Below are 17,237 nucleotides of genomic sequence, written 5' to 3' on the forward strand. Positions count from 1 at the left end.
TTCTACAGTCACATGATAGTACACAACTAGTGAATTTCAATGATGTTCTACATAGGAACAAACCACATACTTTCTCATCTATATACACAGTAGACTGTAAACACCGAAAAGGCAAAGAGACGACCATCAAGGCGGATAGAAACATACTACAGCGACTAATAACAGCTTTTAAAGGAGGACGGACTGTAAATAGTCCAGTAAAGATAAGTCAAAAATAGGGTGAACCTAGAACAAATTGCAACAGAATTTTTTTTTGTTTTGTCTGGTAAATATGGTTAAAATGAATATCATGTCCAAAGTTTACCAAAATCGGACATCGGGAAAGGGGTTAATTAGCATAAATTCAAAATGGCCGCCATTTGCTATTTTGAAGCCTCATATCTCCTTAACGGTTGGATTTAGACCATCTAAGTGCATTACGAGTAGATATAAATGTGATATTAAACATTCTAATTAGCATATTTAAATTCCCATATGACGTACCTATGACGTCATATGGTAGTTGTGACGTCATATATTATGTTATAAATGCTTAAATGACATTATACTATGCGAACAATTTAGAAACTGCAGAAAAACAAGTTTCTTAACATTCTCCTTGTTGAAATGAACATAATTTCCAAAGTTTACCAAAATCGGACGTCAGGAAGTAGGTTAATTAGCATACATTCAAAATGGCCGCTATTTACTATACTATTTTGAAGCTCCATATCTCCTTAACAGTTGGTTTTATACCACCTAAGTGCATTGCGAGTAGATATAAATGTGATATTAAACTTTCCAATTAGCATATTTAAATTACCATATAACGTACCTATGATGTCATAAGACATATGACGTCATATTATGTCACAATAATGCTCAATTGGCATTATTCTAAGGAAAAAATATAGAAACCGTAGGAAAAGATGTTTTTAATCTCATGAAAATAGTAGAACATTTAACACTTCCATGTTAAGATCATGGGTATCAGAAGTTATTCGGCCACCCTTCACAACATGCAATAGAACATTCCAGTTAATTTTCTGCAACTGCAACTTTTTATAACTGCATATATATCTCATATATATTTAAAGAAAAGAGATTCTTAATTCTGTAATGAGTCTGGGATTTAATAATTCGACCCAATCCTAAATATGGAGCTGGATCACAGTAAGTTTCCCATCCAAAGTACATACATAGAAAATGTAATGTTGGCGCCGTCAAAATACTTCCACCATACATGTAGGCACAGCAAGTCTACTTCATTGGCTTTTCTTTTCTTTTTCTTTTTAAATTTTGGACTGAACAGTTCTTGCTTCGGATATAATGCATCCCTCTGTTTCTTTGCAAGTGTAGAGCGTCTTAAGGAGCAAATTTGCAACTTCTTTGTGTTTTCTTTAAGTACCAATTATTCCACTATTTTTTGCTTCTTCTGTCTTAAAACGCAATCGCTTTTTTTAATGAATGCAAAGTAATATATTTAATAGATCCCCATCTGCATTCAAAGTTTCTATTTCATTTTTCTGACATTTTCTGTCAAGGAAGTTGAATACTGTCTGTTGTCGAAAAATTAAATACTGTAATTAGTAGTGGCAAGTTTGAAAATTACTTTATTACCTTAAAAACCCTTTTTGGATTCCGTTGATGTGTATCTTTAACTGATTAACGGTTCTTCATCCTTGTTGACACTTTATTTAATATCCTTGTTATATGCTCATCGAATCTTTGAAACAGCATTCAAAAGATAAACATTATATGCCATAAAAAGTTGTTCTCAAAAATGATCGACACCAAACAGATGCAATTTCTGGCAATGAAATAGCAACTTTGAAAGAGCAGAATGGAGATGCTGACTATACAGAAAACTACAGTATGACATTTATCATTTTATGTATCATCTCAATTCCCAGTTAGGGAATTGAGATGAGTTTGTGGGAATGATGGCTTTGAATAGCCTGACCCACAAACAATCGCCTCATTACAATTTATTTTTTTATTTTCCTTTACCAATTTAAAGAGATGAAGTTCTAAAAGATGTAGTTTTAGGAAACACAAAACAAGATGTGCGCGTGAGTACAAATCAGTTTCGGAAATACAGTTGATGATCACTTTTCATACGGTTCTGTAGAATAATTATTTTCATAAGATTTTGTAAATGGAAACTTAATGATAAATTTCAACGGTTTTTACATATATATCTACTCGTAATGCACATAGGCTGTCTAAACTCAACCGTTAATGGTATAGTAAATAGCAACCAAGTTTGAATTTATGCTAATTGACCCCTTTCTTGATTTTGGTCAACTTTGGATATCATTTAGTTCAGTTCATTTCAACAGGAAATTGTTAGAAAATTGTTTTCCTGCAGTTTCTACATTTTTTAGCATAGGATAATATCATTTAAGCAGTTATAACATAATATATGACGTCACAACTACCTTACGACATCATATTTACGTCATGGTTATGTGCTAATTGGGAAGTTTAATGTCACTTTTATATCTACTCGCAATGCACTTAGGTGGTCTAAAACCAACCGTTTAGGAGATATGGGGCTTCAAAATGATATAGTAAATAGCGGCCATTTTGAATTTATGCTAATTAACACACTTCCTGACGTCCGATTTTGGTAAACTTTGGAAATTATGTTCATTTCAACAAGGAGAATGTTAAGAAACTAGTTTTTTTGCAGTTTCTAGAGTGTTCGCATAGTATAATGTCATTTAAGCATTTATAACATAATATATGACGTCACAACTACCATATGACGTCATAGGTACGTCATATGGGAATTTAAATATGCTAATTAGAATGTTTAATATCGCATTTATATATGCTCGTAATGCACTTCGGTGGTCTAAATCCAACCGTTAAGGAGATATGGGGCTTTAAAATAGCAAATGGCGGCCATTTTGAATTTATGCTAATTAACCCACTTCCCGATGTCCGATTTTGGTAAACTTTGGATATGATGTTCATGTTCACCATATCATCCATATAAAACAAACAAAAATTCTGTTGCAATTTGTTCTAGGTTCAACCATATTTTTACTGGACTAAAACCTAGATGAGATTCTAAAGCACGAGTTAATGCCTGTTCCAATCTCACTTGCTGCCACGAATGGAAGTCTCCACACAGCAAACAAATCTGTTCTAGCTGATATGTTGACTGTAGATGTCCCAACCACATCCCAAGTGACAGTTAGTGGAACTTCTTGCCTAATAATTGACGGACAAGCGCTGGTAATGGCCATAGGAAAGCCACATGAAACACACACATTTGGTCAGTATGCAGACGTGTTTGCAAAATCAGTGTTTGATATGGGGGTCAGAGTATGATAGAATTGATGTAGCTTTTGACAGATACCAACAATATTCCATTAAAACTGGGACAAGAATAAAACGTGCTAAGGGCTCAAGACCTATTCGCAGGGTGATAGAAGACCCATCTGTTCCTCTGCCAGACAAATGGACGAACTTCCTGTCATTTGAAGAGAATAAAGCAAACCTTGCAGAGTTTCTTTCTCATCAAATCATAATGCATGCCTCATCTATTTCACCGAAAACCCTTGTAGTGTCTGGAGGTTTCAAGGAGATTACAGGTGTTCAATAACGGATCCTAATATGGACATATCTCTACTTCGAGCCAACCATGAAGAGGCCGACACACGCCTTGTACTTCATGCTTTGAACACAAATACCGAAACTATTGTAGTGTCAGTGCGCGATACTAATGTACTTGTTCTGTTAGTTGCACACTTTGGAAAGATGAAATGCAGTAAATTGTGGATGAAAGCAGGCACTTACAAAAAACCTAAATACATTGCCATCCACAAACTCCATCAACAACTACTGCCATAGCAAGTTCAAGCTCTACTACCTTTCCATTCAATTACTGGATGTGAAACATACGGAAAACTCCTGACAGATCTTGGTACAGGAGATATCACAGAAGCTATTAACAAAGATGCCGAAAAATTCATATGTCACCTGCTCACGTGGAGACTTGTGACAAAGCATGTGTAATACTCTTCTGTAGGGGGTGTCCGCAGGAGGCTTTGCCACCAACATCTGATGCAGCGAGGCTGCATATTAGGCGTGCACATTACCAAGCTTCGGTATGGAAGCAGGCAATTGTCCCTACACCAGTTTTACCTCATGCTACAGACATGGGGTGGAGAAACGTTGATGGGCAATTGCTTCCGAAGTTGGTTACACTATCTCCTATTCCGAAGACGTCTATCGAGATAGTCACATGTAACTGCAATAAAGGATGTGTGAGCCGGAACTGCAGTTGCAGAAAGGCTTCACTATCCTGCACAGAAGGATGTCAATGCACGCATGATCCCAAAGAAGATTGCAGAAACACAAGACACTGAACATAAAACTGTTTATACATATTGGGGCATTTTGTTACTGTTTTTCATTTTTATCAACAAACTTTTAAAGTTGTTTTTAACCTCGTCATGAATCAAGAATTTCTTTTCAAATGTAACTCATACAATTGTGCATCACAACAAAAACTAGGACAAAGGTATATTGATCAGAATGTCAAGAAACTCAACAGATCTTTTCAGAACTAAATACATTTACATGCATTTATATATCAATATAAAAACTAGATAGTATGGTAATATCAGTATTCAACACGGCAACTAAACTGGAGTAATGCCTATCTGGAATCATTGCCTGTTGTTAACCTCCTATATGATTGCTTACAAATAATCGTTTATAAGCCAACCTATGTAATTGGTGGCCATCATGGAATTCAACATGGCGACTAAACGAAAATATTTACTTCAATAAGACTATATTTGGAGTCCTTTGCATCATAAACATAGGTAGGCCTATAGTCACTACTTTTTAAAACTGATTGGTGTATATATACAGTATACACAGGCACAGATATGTACATACGTCAAGAGTTATAAAGAATCTCTATCCATTCAAATTTGAATAATGCAATGAAAGCCCCAGTGGTCTAATGGTTAAGATATCTGCATATCAAGCAGAAGGTTCCGGGTTCGAAACTCAGTTCGAGCAACTTTTTCTCACAGGTTTCGTCATTTTTATTGTTTCTAATTAAATGTCAGTATATTCTGTGCCTGTGATGTTTATATATATATATATGTGTGTGTTTAAAATGGTGGCCATCTTGGATTTCAACATGGCGGCTGTTTACAACTTTAAATCCTCAGTATCACAAACATATGTATAGATACCATTTTTAACTTGCTTGTCACATAAAAGTCAAGTTATAAGCCAAAATACGTTAAAAATGGCGTCCATCTTGGATTTCAACATGGCGGCTGAAATAGAATATTTTCAACTTTATTAACAGTATATTTGGAATCCTCAGTATCACAAACATAGGTATTGACACCATTTTTAACTTGCTATGTCAATTAAAAGTCAAGTTATAAGCCAAAATACATTTTAAATGGCAGCCATCTTGGATTTCAACATGGCGGCTGAAATAGAATATTTTCAAATTTAATAACAGTATATTTGGAATCCTCAGTATCACAAACATAGGTATAGACACCATTTTTAACTTGCTATGTCACTTAAAAGTTTAGTTATAAGCCAAAATAAGTTTGAAATGGCGGCCATTTTGTTTTTCACATTTTAGGGGTGAAGATCTAAAAATTGGGCCGGGTAAACAGCAGATTTGAATTCAGCACCCCAAAATTACCCTAAAACACATGTTTTTTCGCTTTTAACACAAAATGCCTACAGCATTTCATTTTTCTCAAATCTGGACTAGTCTAATATATAATATATAATTTATATTAATGAACGTTGGCATATTCATAATACTTCTCGTCCATCTATTAACTCAAATCAGTGTACTACATTAATGAATTATGATTTTAAATTGTCCTTTCTGATGCTAGGCTTCAGTGTACGAAACAAAATTGTTCAAGGTACTTTATGGACCTTTATGGATGGTTACTGAATTTGACGATTTATTTATATATATATAGGTGAAACTCTCTACCTAATATAGGGCTAGGCATAGGACCAGGCCTATACTACCTATACGTATATATGTATAGGTAGTATAGACCTGGTCCTATGCCTAGCCCTATATTAGGTAGAGAGTTTCACCACAGAGTGTGCTACATCTGTCTTAAATAAATACATGCAAAGGCTAAATATTGAGACTCTGGGATGTTGAAGTTCTTGAAAGGAATGCTGATAAATGCCTTGTGCACTACATTGGCTGGTCCTCAAAATGTGATGAATGGAAACTAATTAATGAAATAATCGATAGATCAAACACTATTAAGATGGATGCCAATATCCAAGAATGTTTTTGGGGTTTTTGTAATTTTTGTTTACTGTGTATTTTTTTTAGTTTTCAACAACTTCTGCATTTTTCCAGCTACTGCAGAATGGAAAACTCATCTCAATTCCTTAGTTTTAAGAGAGCTTTATATTCAGGATCAAAATGCATATATTTTACCACAGAGTGTGCTACATCTGTCTTAAATAAATACATGCAAAGGCTAAATATTGACTCACATTTTTTTTTACAAAACATAGATAATTTAATTGAGTATTTGAGAGTTAAATTCATAAATTTAGAGACTTCACGAAAGAGCAAGAACTTCTGGAGGCAGCTCAAAAACAAAATACGAAGAGAAACTAAGGAATGATAACTTTGAAGTGGTTCTGGGATCTTGGAATAGGAAAAAGGAGCATTATGCGAGTTGGAAATGGAAAAATAAACGGAGAGATAAATGGAGAAGAAACCCACAACAACAGAACATTTCGATAGACTGGTGGCTTTATATAAAAGGTAAGTCCGATTTCCGATTTAAAATTCCATGAAATAAGTACCACAGTTGGAATACCAACTCTATAATGCCATCAGAAAAAGGCAGAATGAGCTTAAAGACCTATTTGATGTAGTTGTTGACCATAATCTTCATGCAGTGCAACAATCTTTCGAATGTGAATGTAAAATTAAGAAAGCACTAAATATTTTTGAATCACACAATCACGGACTAGTTCTTGAAGATGGTGATACAGTAACTCTGAAGATAACAGGCGATGGAACTACATTCGGCAAATCCATTAGATAATTACTCCAGCCCGGAATAGGCCTATATTGTTATTATTGCAAAAGTTCCTGAAAAATATGATCTCCTTAAAAATGTTTTTGCAGACATTTTTGCAGTTATAAATGCACACATGCATTTACAATAAATTGATGGCAAGAACATACATTTAAAATATATATTAGGAGCAGATTTAAAGTTTTTGAATGATAATGAGCATCGGAGCTGCATGCAGTGATCATTCATGTATTTGGTGTAAAGCAAAGTCGTCAGAATGTTATGATATGTCCTTAGAGTGGTCGATGACAGATCCAACAAAAGGTGCTAGAACACTTGCTGAAATTGCCACTATGCATTGTAGCACGCGACTTAATGGCTGTTGGCCTTGTTTTTTTTATTTATTTGTTTTTATTTTAATTTTTGTCTGAAAATACAGACTTGTGGAACACGTATAGAAATCGATTTGCAGACCACAAACATCCGATGAAGATTGACGTAGGTTATCATACCATATTTGGCTATATGGGGCGGGCGGTATGTAAATATGGATTTCGAATCAACCAATGATCATTTTGTTTCAAAATTAAAAAGATCTAGTACGTACAGTGCTGAATGTACGATCGAGACTGAACAACTGTTGAAATATAAAATTGTTTTGCCAAGTTGTTTTATTTATTTATTTGTTTAGTCCTGGCCTAGGCCTCCTTAACTCGTACGTATGACCTGCCAAATAAAACGCCAATAAGGTACATACCACCACCGGCACACAACAGAGCTACACTATCACACAGAACAGGAGGACAGGGTCTGGGTGGGAATTAAATCAGATTATCTCCGCATAATTAATTGATCCATTCAATGTTTGATTTGCGGAGAAGCTAGCCTATCATATCAAGACGAGTTTTCATGTTCTTGGGAAAAATCCCATCATGTTTACCAGACTACTAGTCATATAAAATCATTTCTAGCCTTCAGAAATTTTCATTAATGTACCCAAGTATACATTGTCTAAACGTAACATAGCGCATGCGCATTATCTTAGTTGTTGAGTCTTTGAAATTCTGAAATATGAATATTAAAACTGCGTACGAGTGAGTAGCCAATGGCATGCGGCTGAAACTAGTCAACTGGATAATCGTATGCATCAAGAATTCTTGGTGTCAAACCACGTGACTTGTGCATGTTTCCCCAGACGGAGTATCCAAACTCACGTATGAAACGCCATATGTGCAAAAATATTTATATTTTTACTAATATTAAGACAAAACTCTGTCTGGAGCCCAGACTAGTTTGAAACAAGTGATGCTGAAATTTAACAGGGTTGAACATTTATTCCCAACTTCCCACCGTGATGTTGCGGAATACACTTTTCATTCATTCATAATAACATTTATTTCTTATCATTTCAAAGTAAACAAAATAACAATTTAAATATAAATAATTAAGAGGCAAAACCAAGAAAGTAATAACACCTGTCGTCTGTGTGAAAGAACTGGGCACAACCAAAGGACCTGCCCAACATTGTGTGATGTTCTAAACCAAGGAAAAGTCTAAAATCCAATCAAATCATTCTATTATCTAAAAAATAGTCTGGTTAGGGGCATTCATTGGTTCATAAGGTGAAAGCTGGTGAGAAATTATGTGCCTCCCAAGCCTCAGAAAAAAAAAGAAGATGCTTACACACTGTTTAATAGGCTAGAGCAACTGTTTCCATCACATTTAATAACAAATGTTACACAATGTAAATTTAAATAAATCCTTCCTAAATACTGTACGGATCTTTTTCGACAAACTAATAATAAACTTTGATCGAAAAATACTTCAAACAAAATTAACATTTGATAATGCGGTACTCCGAAAATGCCTCGATAGTGCATGTGTTAGTGTAATGTGTTTTGATGGTCTGTTAACCTCAGATATATACCCTACAGCCAGGTGAATAACTCAATGTAATTTAGTATACAATGATTGCAGTAATCGCCGTGTCTATAACACAAATCAAGAAAACGGCAAATACGCCACACACTTTTTTTGGCCATGTACTCCAGATTATAGAAGAATCACTAAAAACCGTAAAACTACAGTGCAACATTTGCAAAGAGCAATTAATTTTACCGGAAACTCAACGCCATGTATGCAAATCACATAAAAAACAGTAATTTCTAAAGATTAGGAATGCAGTAACAGAAATTGAACAACTGACAACTGAAAGTGAAGTTTGCCCGAGGGAGTTAAAATCATTAGCTCACAAACTAGTAAGGAACCAGGGGCCTCCTTGCCTAGATTTCAAGACTCAAAGCATAAACCTACTCTCATTAATCTTCCTTGGTTCTGATTTCAGATGAGGTTTCTTTTTGTTGTAGTTGACATTCTATTCATCTGTGGAAGCTGCCCACATCCAAAATGTTTTCTTCCCACTGAGATCATTCACAACTGTAATTACAAATTAGCCAGCAATCCTCAATGCCAATGGACCAGGTCTATGGTATTCCATGTTCTCTATGTGTATACGTAGGCCGAACCCAATTTGAGTTGTGTTCACACATTGTAAAAACCCATAGAAATGATCCAAATTTTATTCTGCATTGCTCAGTGGAAAACTGTGCACACAGTACAAAGAATTAGGCGACATTTAGCAAACATGCTTTAATAGGCAAAATTCCAACACGATTTCATTTTTGTACAAGAGGCAAGATTATATATATAAAAAATAATTAGATTTAATGTACAAGTTTTTTGAGAGCAGTTTAAAAACCCTATTTCTTTTCAAATTCACCCGTTTGTTTTTCGCGTTTCTGTTCTATTGTTAGTCTGGTGAAGTTCGTCATCCTGCAAAAAAAATTCGGACCCTGTACAACAATCTAGCAATTAATGCGTCACCTCGTTTGATCTTTCTCCGTTATTATGGGTCAACGTACGTGTTACAATAATACTACTTTAGTATAGCGACCTATATAATGTATAAAGTAATAAGACAGCATCATACCATATAGATTAACCAATCACGAGCCACCTTACTGATATCACTTTGTACAGTTCAGTTATTATCGATATATATAACATAACATGGTGACCCCGACCTCAGTTTTCTATCAGAAAAGGAGGTAAATACATGCAGAAACAACAGAGCGGACTTTTGTGAAATATCTATACCATAGGATTCATTGGGAGCTTTGTTACCTTCAGAATTGGACAAGATATCTGAAATTGGAAATACGTCACATATTACTTGGGAGTACAGTAAACAAAAAAAAACAAAAACTGTGAGTATTCATTTTCATAAGAAGAGAATTATTGTGATACAACTTGAAGCAAATCCCAAAAGTACCTAGCATAGGATAATATACACTATCTACAAGTTAAGAAAGGAGTAAGACACTCCTAACTCATACTGTACTAAAGTTGATTGATCACCAACAACTTGCTGTCAACAAGGAATTCCATTTTACTTTGTTTTGACCTAAAAAAAAAATATAACAGTCAAATAAGGCATCAATCATGGCTGAAGCAGAGCCTACAATTCAACCTGTAATAGCCCCTTTAGGACTCCAGGGGATAACGATGCCCAAAGTGGAATTTGACTCACCAAGTGTACTTGAACAATTTAAACAATTCAAGGAAATGGCCTTTGCAGGGCCCCTATCCACAATACAAGAAGAGCAAAAAGTTAGCTATGCTAGTTGTGGATGGGAGAAAAGGCAATGAAAATCCGACGTGGATGGTCTCTTACTGAGCAAGAGAAAAACAACCTCTCGAAACACTGGGAAAAATTTGAAGCGTTTATTCAACCAAAAACACATTTTAATCTAGCCCGCTGGAACTTTCGAAGCCTTAAACAAAAACAAAAGGAAAGCATAGATGCGTATGTTGCTCGCATTGAAATTCTATTAAAGGAGTGTGAATACCCCGATGAGCAACACGACCAGCACATTCTTGAAGCAATCAAATTCGGCACAAACTCTGAAGATGTACAGAAAAAGCTCTTCCGTCAAGTGAAGACTTACACACATAGCGACGCTATCAAGTACATTCAGTCCAAAGAAGCGGCCGATAAACAATTTAACGAAACGAATTGCAAAGAGTTTCAAAAACTGGCACCACTGTTGAGGAAATAAAACAAAACACTAACTCTGGTAAACGCCACAGTCAATTAAAACTGCTCCAACTGCGGTACAGATCATCCGTCCAGACCAGTCCCGCATTTAGAAAAGAATGTAAAAATTGCGGCAAGAGCAATCACTGGGCGAGGAAGTGTAGAGCAAAACAATTCAACAAAACGACCCAGGACCGACAATACAATCAAAAGCGCCCAAACAAAGGGAAACAGTATCGTCGCACGCAGGAGATTACAATAGAAGACTCGGATGACCCAACAAATTACGGGTTCGAAGAAGTCACCATCCGAGAAATTCAATTCAACGATATCGATGGCAAAGACACCCAACTTGCCACAATAAAACTTTCCACACCGAATGGACAAATTCTCCTTCGAGGCAAAGTCAATACAGGTGCGCAAGCCAACCTTATCAAAACCTATACACAGGTGTTTGGGAAACAGTACACGATCAAGAAAACCAACACAATCCTAACTGGCTATGGAGGTAGGAAATTTCAGAACCATGGTGAGATAACGGTTGACACAGAACATAATAGTCACATCGTGAACAAAACTAAATTCCACGTGCCAAGCTATGGGAATAACCTATTCGGACTGAAACTTTGCAAAGCACTGGGAATTGTCAGAATATTATGCGACGATCAATGCATCGATTGCAATGGACACTTTGATTTTTGCGAGGTGTCAGAAAAAACAGACAAAAAAGAGGAAGTAATCCAACAACACAAAGACATCTTCACAGGCATAGGATGTGTAAGTGCCAAATCCAAGCTAGGTATACTGTGCTTGTGTTCACTGAAGGGTGTCAAGTGGACAGGTGACCAACCATATGGGTTATGTTAATGAGGGCATAGCTTGCTTGGGCTGTGGCTGGCAGTTGGATAGTTAGGCTTGTTGGGTAAGAACCTAGAAAGCACAAAAGGCTTACTTAGAAGTCTATAGAAGTGGTAGATGTACCAAGGCTTACTTAGAAGCCTATAGAAGTGGTAGATGTACCAAGGCTTACTTAGAAGCCTATAGAAGTGGTAGATGTACCAAGGCTTACTTAGAAGCCTAAGCTGGCCTAGCTATAGAAGTGGTAGATGTACCAAGGCTTACTTAGAAGCCTAAAGCTGTAGTACAGTAGTAATTGATATAGTGTATAGCTATAGCTGCACATGTTATCCAGGCATATCTTTGGTAAGCAATTGAGACTTATCTTATTATTATTATAGTTGTAATTATTTTAAACCAAGAATTATTTATATTGTATTGTTTTATCTATGACTTATTTAGATACTTATGTAAGGTCTATTATTATTGTATAGAATTATTTATGTTGTGCAGTTATAGGATGTATGAAAACACAGTGGCGGATCTAGGATCTGACGAGGGGGTGGGGCGGATGTTGAACACGAAAGTGGCATACGAGGTGCGTAGCATCGAGCGGGTGTGGGTCTCGGAGGTGGTGTCCCCCTCCCGAGCCTCAGAAAATTTTTGAAAAAATAGATGCTTACACACTGTTTAATTGGCTAGAGCAACTGTTTCTATCACATTTAATAACAAATGTTACATAATGTAAATTTAATTAAATCCTTTTCGACGAACTAATAATAAACTTTGATCGAAAAACACTTCAAACGAAATGAACATTTGGTAAATGCGGTACTCCGAAAATGCCTCGATATAGTGCATGTGTTAGTGTACTGTGTTTTGGTGGTCTGTTAACCTCAGATATATACCCTACAGCCGGGTGAATAACTCAATGTAATTTAGTATACAATGATTGCAGTAATGGCAGTGTCTATAACACAAATCAATAAAACGCCAAATACGCCATACACTTTTTTTCAGCCGTGTACATACTGTACAAGACGTTTCATGTTTATTCTATGCCTATGAAATAATAAAAGAATACCATATGTCTAGTTTATTTTTATCGTTTATACTGCATACCATTATTATATAAAAAACCTTCATATGCGAGAAAAAAGTTCACGATATTACACTCCACTCTGTACAGGGGTGTAAATATACCACGCTAACGCTTGCACACACGGACCACCAGGGCGGTAATTAACGTTAACTGAAAATGGGGAATTTTTTTAGTGATGACGTCAGCATTCACACGAGGAGCGAGCTAGACAAACGTGAAGCTGGTAGTAGGAGGAGTGCGTGTGTTTTGAAAATAATTCAGTTGTGGGTATTTTTCCAAAGATTTTAAATCGCGTTTTCTTTTTAAACTCTTAAATTCATAAATAGTAATTAAACTCTTAAGGCCGGTGCACACCGAACGCGAAGCAGCGAATTTCGGGTTAAAAAGTTAAAAAGAAAAATTATAAGTGCATAAGAGATAAATTTGTAAAGTGAGTTGGCTAGCCTAGTAGGCCTAGCCTTCTAGGCCTATTATAGGCCTAGTCTAGGGCTAGGTAGGCCTAGTCTAGGGCTAGGTAGGCCTAACCTAGGCTAGCCTAGCCTTCTTCTATTCTAGCCTACATACTAGGCTAGAGCCTAGGCTAGCTAGGCCTATTCCCTAGTAGGCTAGGCCAAGTAGGCCTACATAATACTTACTAATCCCTACTCAAGTCTAGGCCTAGCCTACTATCTAGCCTAGGCTAGTTAGCCTAGTACTAGTAGTAGGCTATATAGGCCTCGGCATTTCAGCATACCTAGTCTAGGCCTACTGTCTTTAGGCCTCTAGGTAGGTAGTTAGTAGGTCAAGTAATAAAAGTACTTACCCAGGTCTAAACTAACTAAGCAGAAGAGGAATAGCTACTGTATATTTAATATTAAATTAATTTTAAATATTATTATTTATACTGTCATGAGGAATTGACAAAAATTTGAACTTTTTTTCATTTATTTATTTATTCATTTAATGCAATAACAAAAAAAATGTATAACTTTCTTATTAAAGAATTAAAATAGATCTAAAATATTTTAAATGCATTATATTTATTAAATGTGTACCCTTTCATATATTATTTTCTATACTAGTCATACTCATATTGCACTAAAAATTGCACTACTGTCTAAATTTACTGGTTATTATAATGGTTGATTATCTTTTCATTAGTTTAATATAAAAACAAACAAAAAATATTTAACTTTCTTATTAAAGAATTAAAAAAGATCTAAACTATTTTAAATGCACTATATTTATTAAATGTGTACCCTTTCATATATTATTTTCTATACTAGTCATACTCATATTGCACTGAAGATGGTAATCAATCAATCAATCAATCGTTCGATTTATATAGCGCCATTCCAACATTCATTGCTCATGGCGCTGTAGAAAAAATCAGAAAAGGTGAGTTTTGAGTAGTGACTTAAAGTGACCCAATGATGATGTGTGTTTAATGTTCAAGGGTAGGTGGTTCCAGAGCCTAGGCCCAGCAACACTGAAAGTCCGATCTCTCCAACTATGTTTGCTCCTCGGAATGTCCAGTAGCACCTGATGGTAAATATTATTATAGAATGATATGAATTGACAACAATTGACATTTTTACAACAATTAGGTAGGCCTATATTGTCAGGTTGGTCTTTTGTAATGGTATAGAGCAATGGGGAATGGATGCAATACTTTGATTATTGATTATTTTGATAATTTTATTATTTACAGACATATATCAAAGAAAAAATCAGGCTCTGGAGCTATTGACGGAAGTGATCCAAGTGAAAATAAATATAGTTATCTTAAATGGATTATTCCACATACCTGCATGGCAAGGGAGACAAGTGGAAATTTTCATGGTAATATTTGAATTAACAATTTTAAAGTTTAATCACAAAGGCCAGCCAATACATATTTGGTAATAAGAATTAAAAAAATGACAACTCAGAGTAAATGTATTTATCAGTTGGTTGGTCTAGGTGCATTCCTTCCTTCCGGAATATGTCACGTAATCCATCTGCCATGGAAGTGCACCTGACTAACTGTTGACATACTCTGCAATATCATCCCGCATCTGTTTCGCTGGCCGATTGTAATTGTTTGAACCTTGTCTGGCAAGGTTGTGAAAGCAACTGCCCTCATTTGTAACAACCTACCTCCATTCACCGTTGCTTTCACCATCACTGTCCGTGAACCGTGGTGGATTATATTGCTCTTTGTTTTCTTTCAGAAGGTAGTTATGTAAACATGTGGTGGCCTAACAATCACATCAATTGTCTGGGGCTGGGCTTTTATTAAATTCTCCATCTGGCAGCTAAGTCCAAAAGCGTTTTCAACCACTCTTCGCGCTCGTGACAAACGATAATTGAACACTCTTTGTTCAATAGTTAGATTTGTTCCAGAGTAAGGCTTCATCATATATGTCTTGAGTGGAAAAATATCGTCCCCAATGACATAGTACGGAAGCATCTTTTCTCCAACGATTGACGGTTCTGGCAGCTGCAGCAATTGTTCATCCAATGCTTGAAATAGCGGTGTCCTGCGAAAAATGGCTGCATCATTCCATGATCCATAGCTCCCAACATCTATGAACGTAAACGCATATGAGGCATCTGCCATGGCCATCAGAACAATCGAATGGAAATTCTTGTAATTGTAGAATTTTGACCCTCCGTTTGCAGGACACTCAATAGCAACGTGTTTTCCAGTAGTACTTCCAGTAGTACTACTCTCAGTACTTCTACTTTAAGTACTACTCCCAGTAGTACTACAGTTTCAACAAGAAGAATCACGGTAAGATCGCATTTTTTTCTTGTAATCTACTTTTTTCCATTGAGATATTATGCAATACGTACTGTATAGATATACCCAAAATCTTTCTCCTGATCTTTATGTGTGTTGTTATATTTGTTAAAAGTCTGTTTGCACTGTATGTGTTCTGTAGCTATTAACCTTGTATTGTCTAGGCAAATTTAACTGATCAAACTGTTTATTCATTATATGCATGAAAATTTCTTTTTTTTTAGACTCCGCCATCAGAACCCGCCAAAAAAAAGGAAAGTAATAATATTATTCATCTCATATTTACAAACTGTTTTTTATTTTGAGACAAATGCCACTTTTGTTGTCAGTTAACCACTTTTTATTATTACAATTAATAAGGAATGTTTTAACATAATTTAATGTAACAATCTATAAGAGATAGGCCTATTGCAAACATGGTTGTTCAAATAACCAAATTTGTTGCACCATCTGAGTACTTTGCCAAATAAAGTGTTTATTATATATAATAAGTTTTATCATCACTAAATTTTATTTTGCCTCTATACAACTTAACACAAATTATTTGATAAATACAGAGAAAAAATTTAATGTAACAATCTATAAGAGATAGGCCTATTGCAAACATGGTTGTTCAAATAACCAAACTTGTTGCACCATCTGAGTACTTTGCCAAATAAAGTGTTTATTATATATAATAAGTTTTATCATCACTAAATTTTATTTTGCCTCTATACAACTTAACACAAATTATTTGATAAATACAGAGATTGAGTTAAAATTTGCATGTGGAATGTATCAACCTGAATCAAAATCGCCTGTTAATTTTATCTGTGAACTAAAGATACCTTTTCCTTTTTTTTAGAGACCGATCAACCAACGAATTCGAATACAGAAAATGAACATGTATGTAAAAGATTTTATTGCCGTCGTTATAAATTAGCATTTTTATTAACACGGTGTAAGGAGAATTTATACAAATCAACAGCAACAGTGGTTGCATTTTCAATGGCCACAAATGTTTTGTAATTATTTAATTTTTTTTGTATTAGATGGAAATAGACGGGGCAATATTACAAGCCATCAATGATTTCAGTAGCACGCCAACAAAAGACCAAATTGTATGTATAAACCGAAACATGTGTTTTAACCTATTGCAGTATACAATTATATTTTATTGATACTTTCAATGTCTGCTATACATTTGTTTATTATAGGAAACACCATCAGTGGTGCATGGAAAAAAGAAAAGAAGTAATATACAGTATTTCATAGTTATTTTTATAGTTTTATTTTGAGATTGTTTTAATTTTAACTCAGTTGACCACCTTTTTGTTTGTGCTACAATTGATTATGTATTGTATTTTATTATTATAACTGCATATTTGTGTATATTAACATCAACCAGTACCT

At 35.2% G+C, this 17,237-nt stretch overlaps 1 pseudogene; it reads left to right on the forward strand.

Moving 5' to 3' along the window:
• Positions 1-2,059: 2,059 nt before the first annotated feature.
• Positions 2,060-17,237, forward strand: part of LOC144852510 (uncharacterized) — a 167,215-nt pseudogene continuing 152,037 nt past the window's right edge.

Source organism: Antedon bifida, chromosome 9 (genome assembly GCF_963402885.1).
Source record: "Antedon bifida chromosome 9, ecAntBifi1.1, whole genome shotgun sequence".
Classification (NCBI taxonomy): Eukaryota; Metazoa; Echinodermata; class Crinoidea; order Comatulida; family Antedonidae; genus Antedon; species Antedon bifida.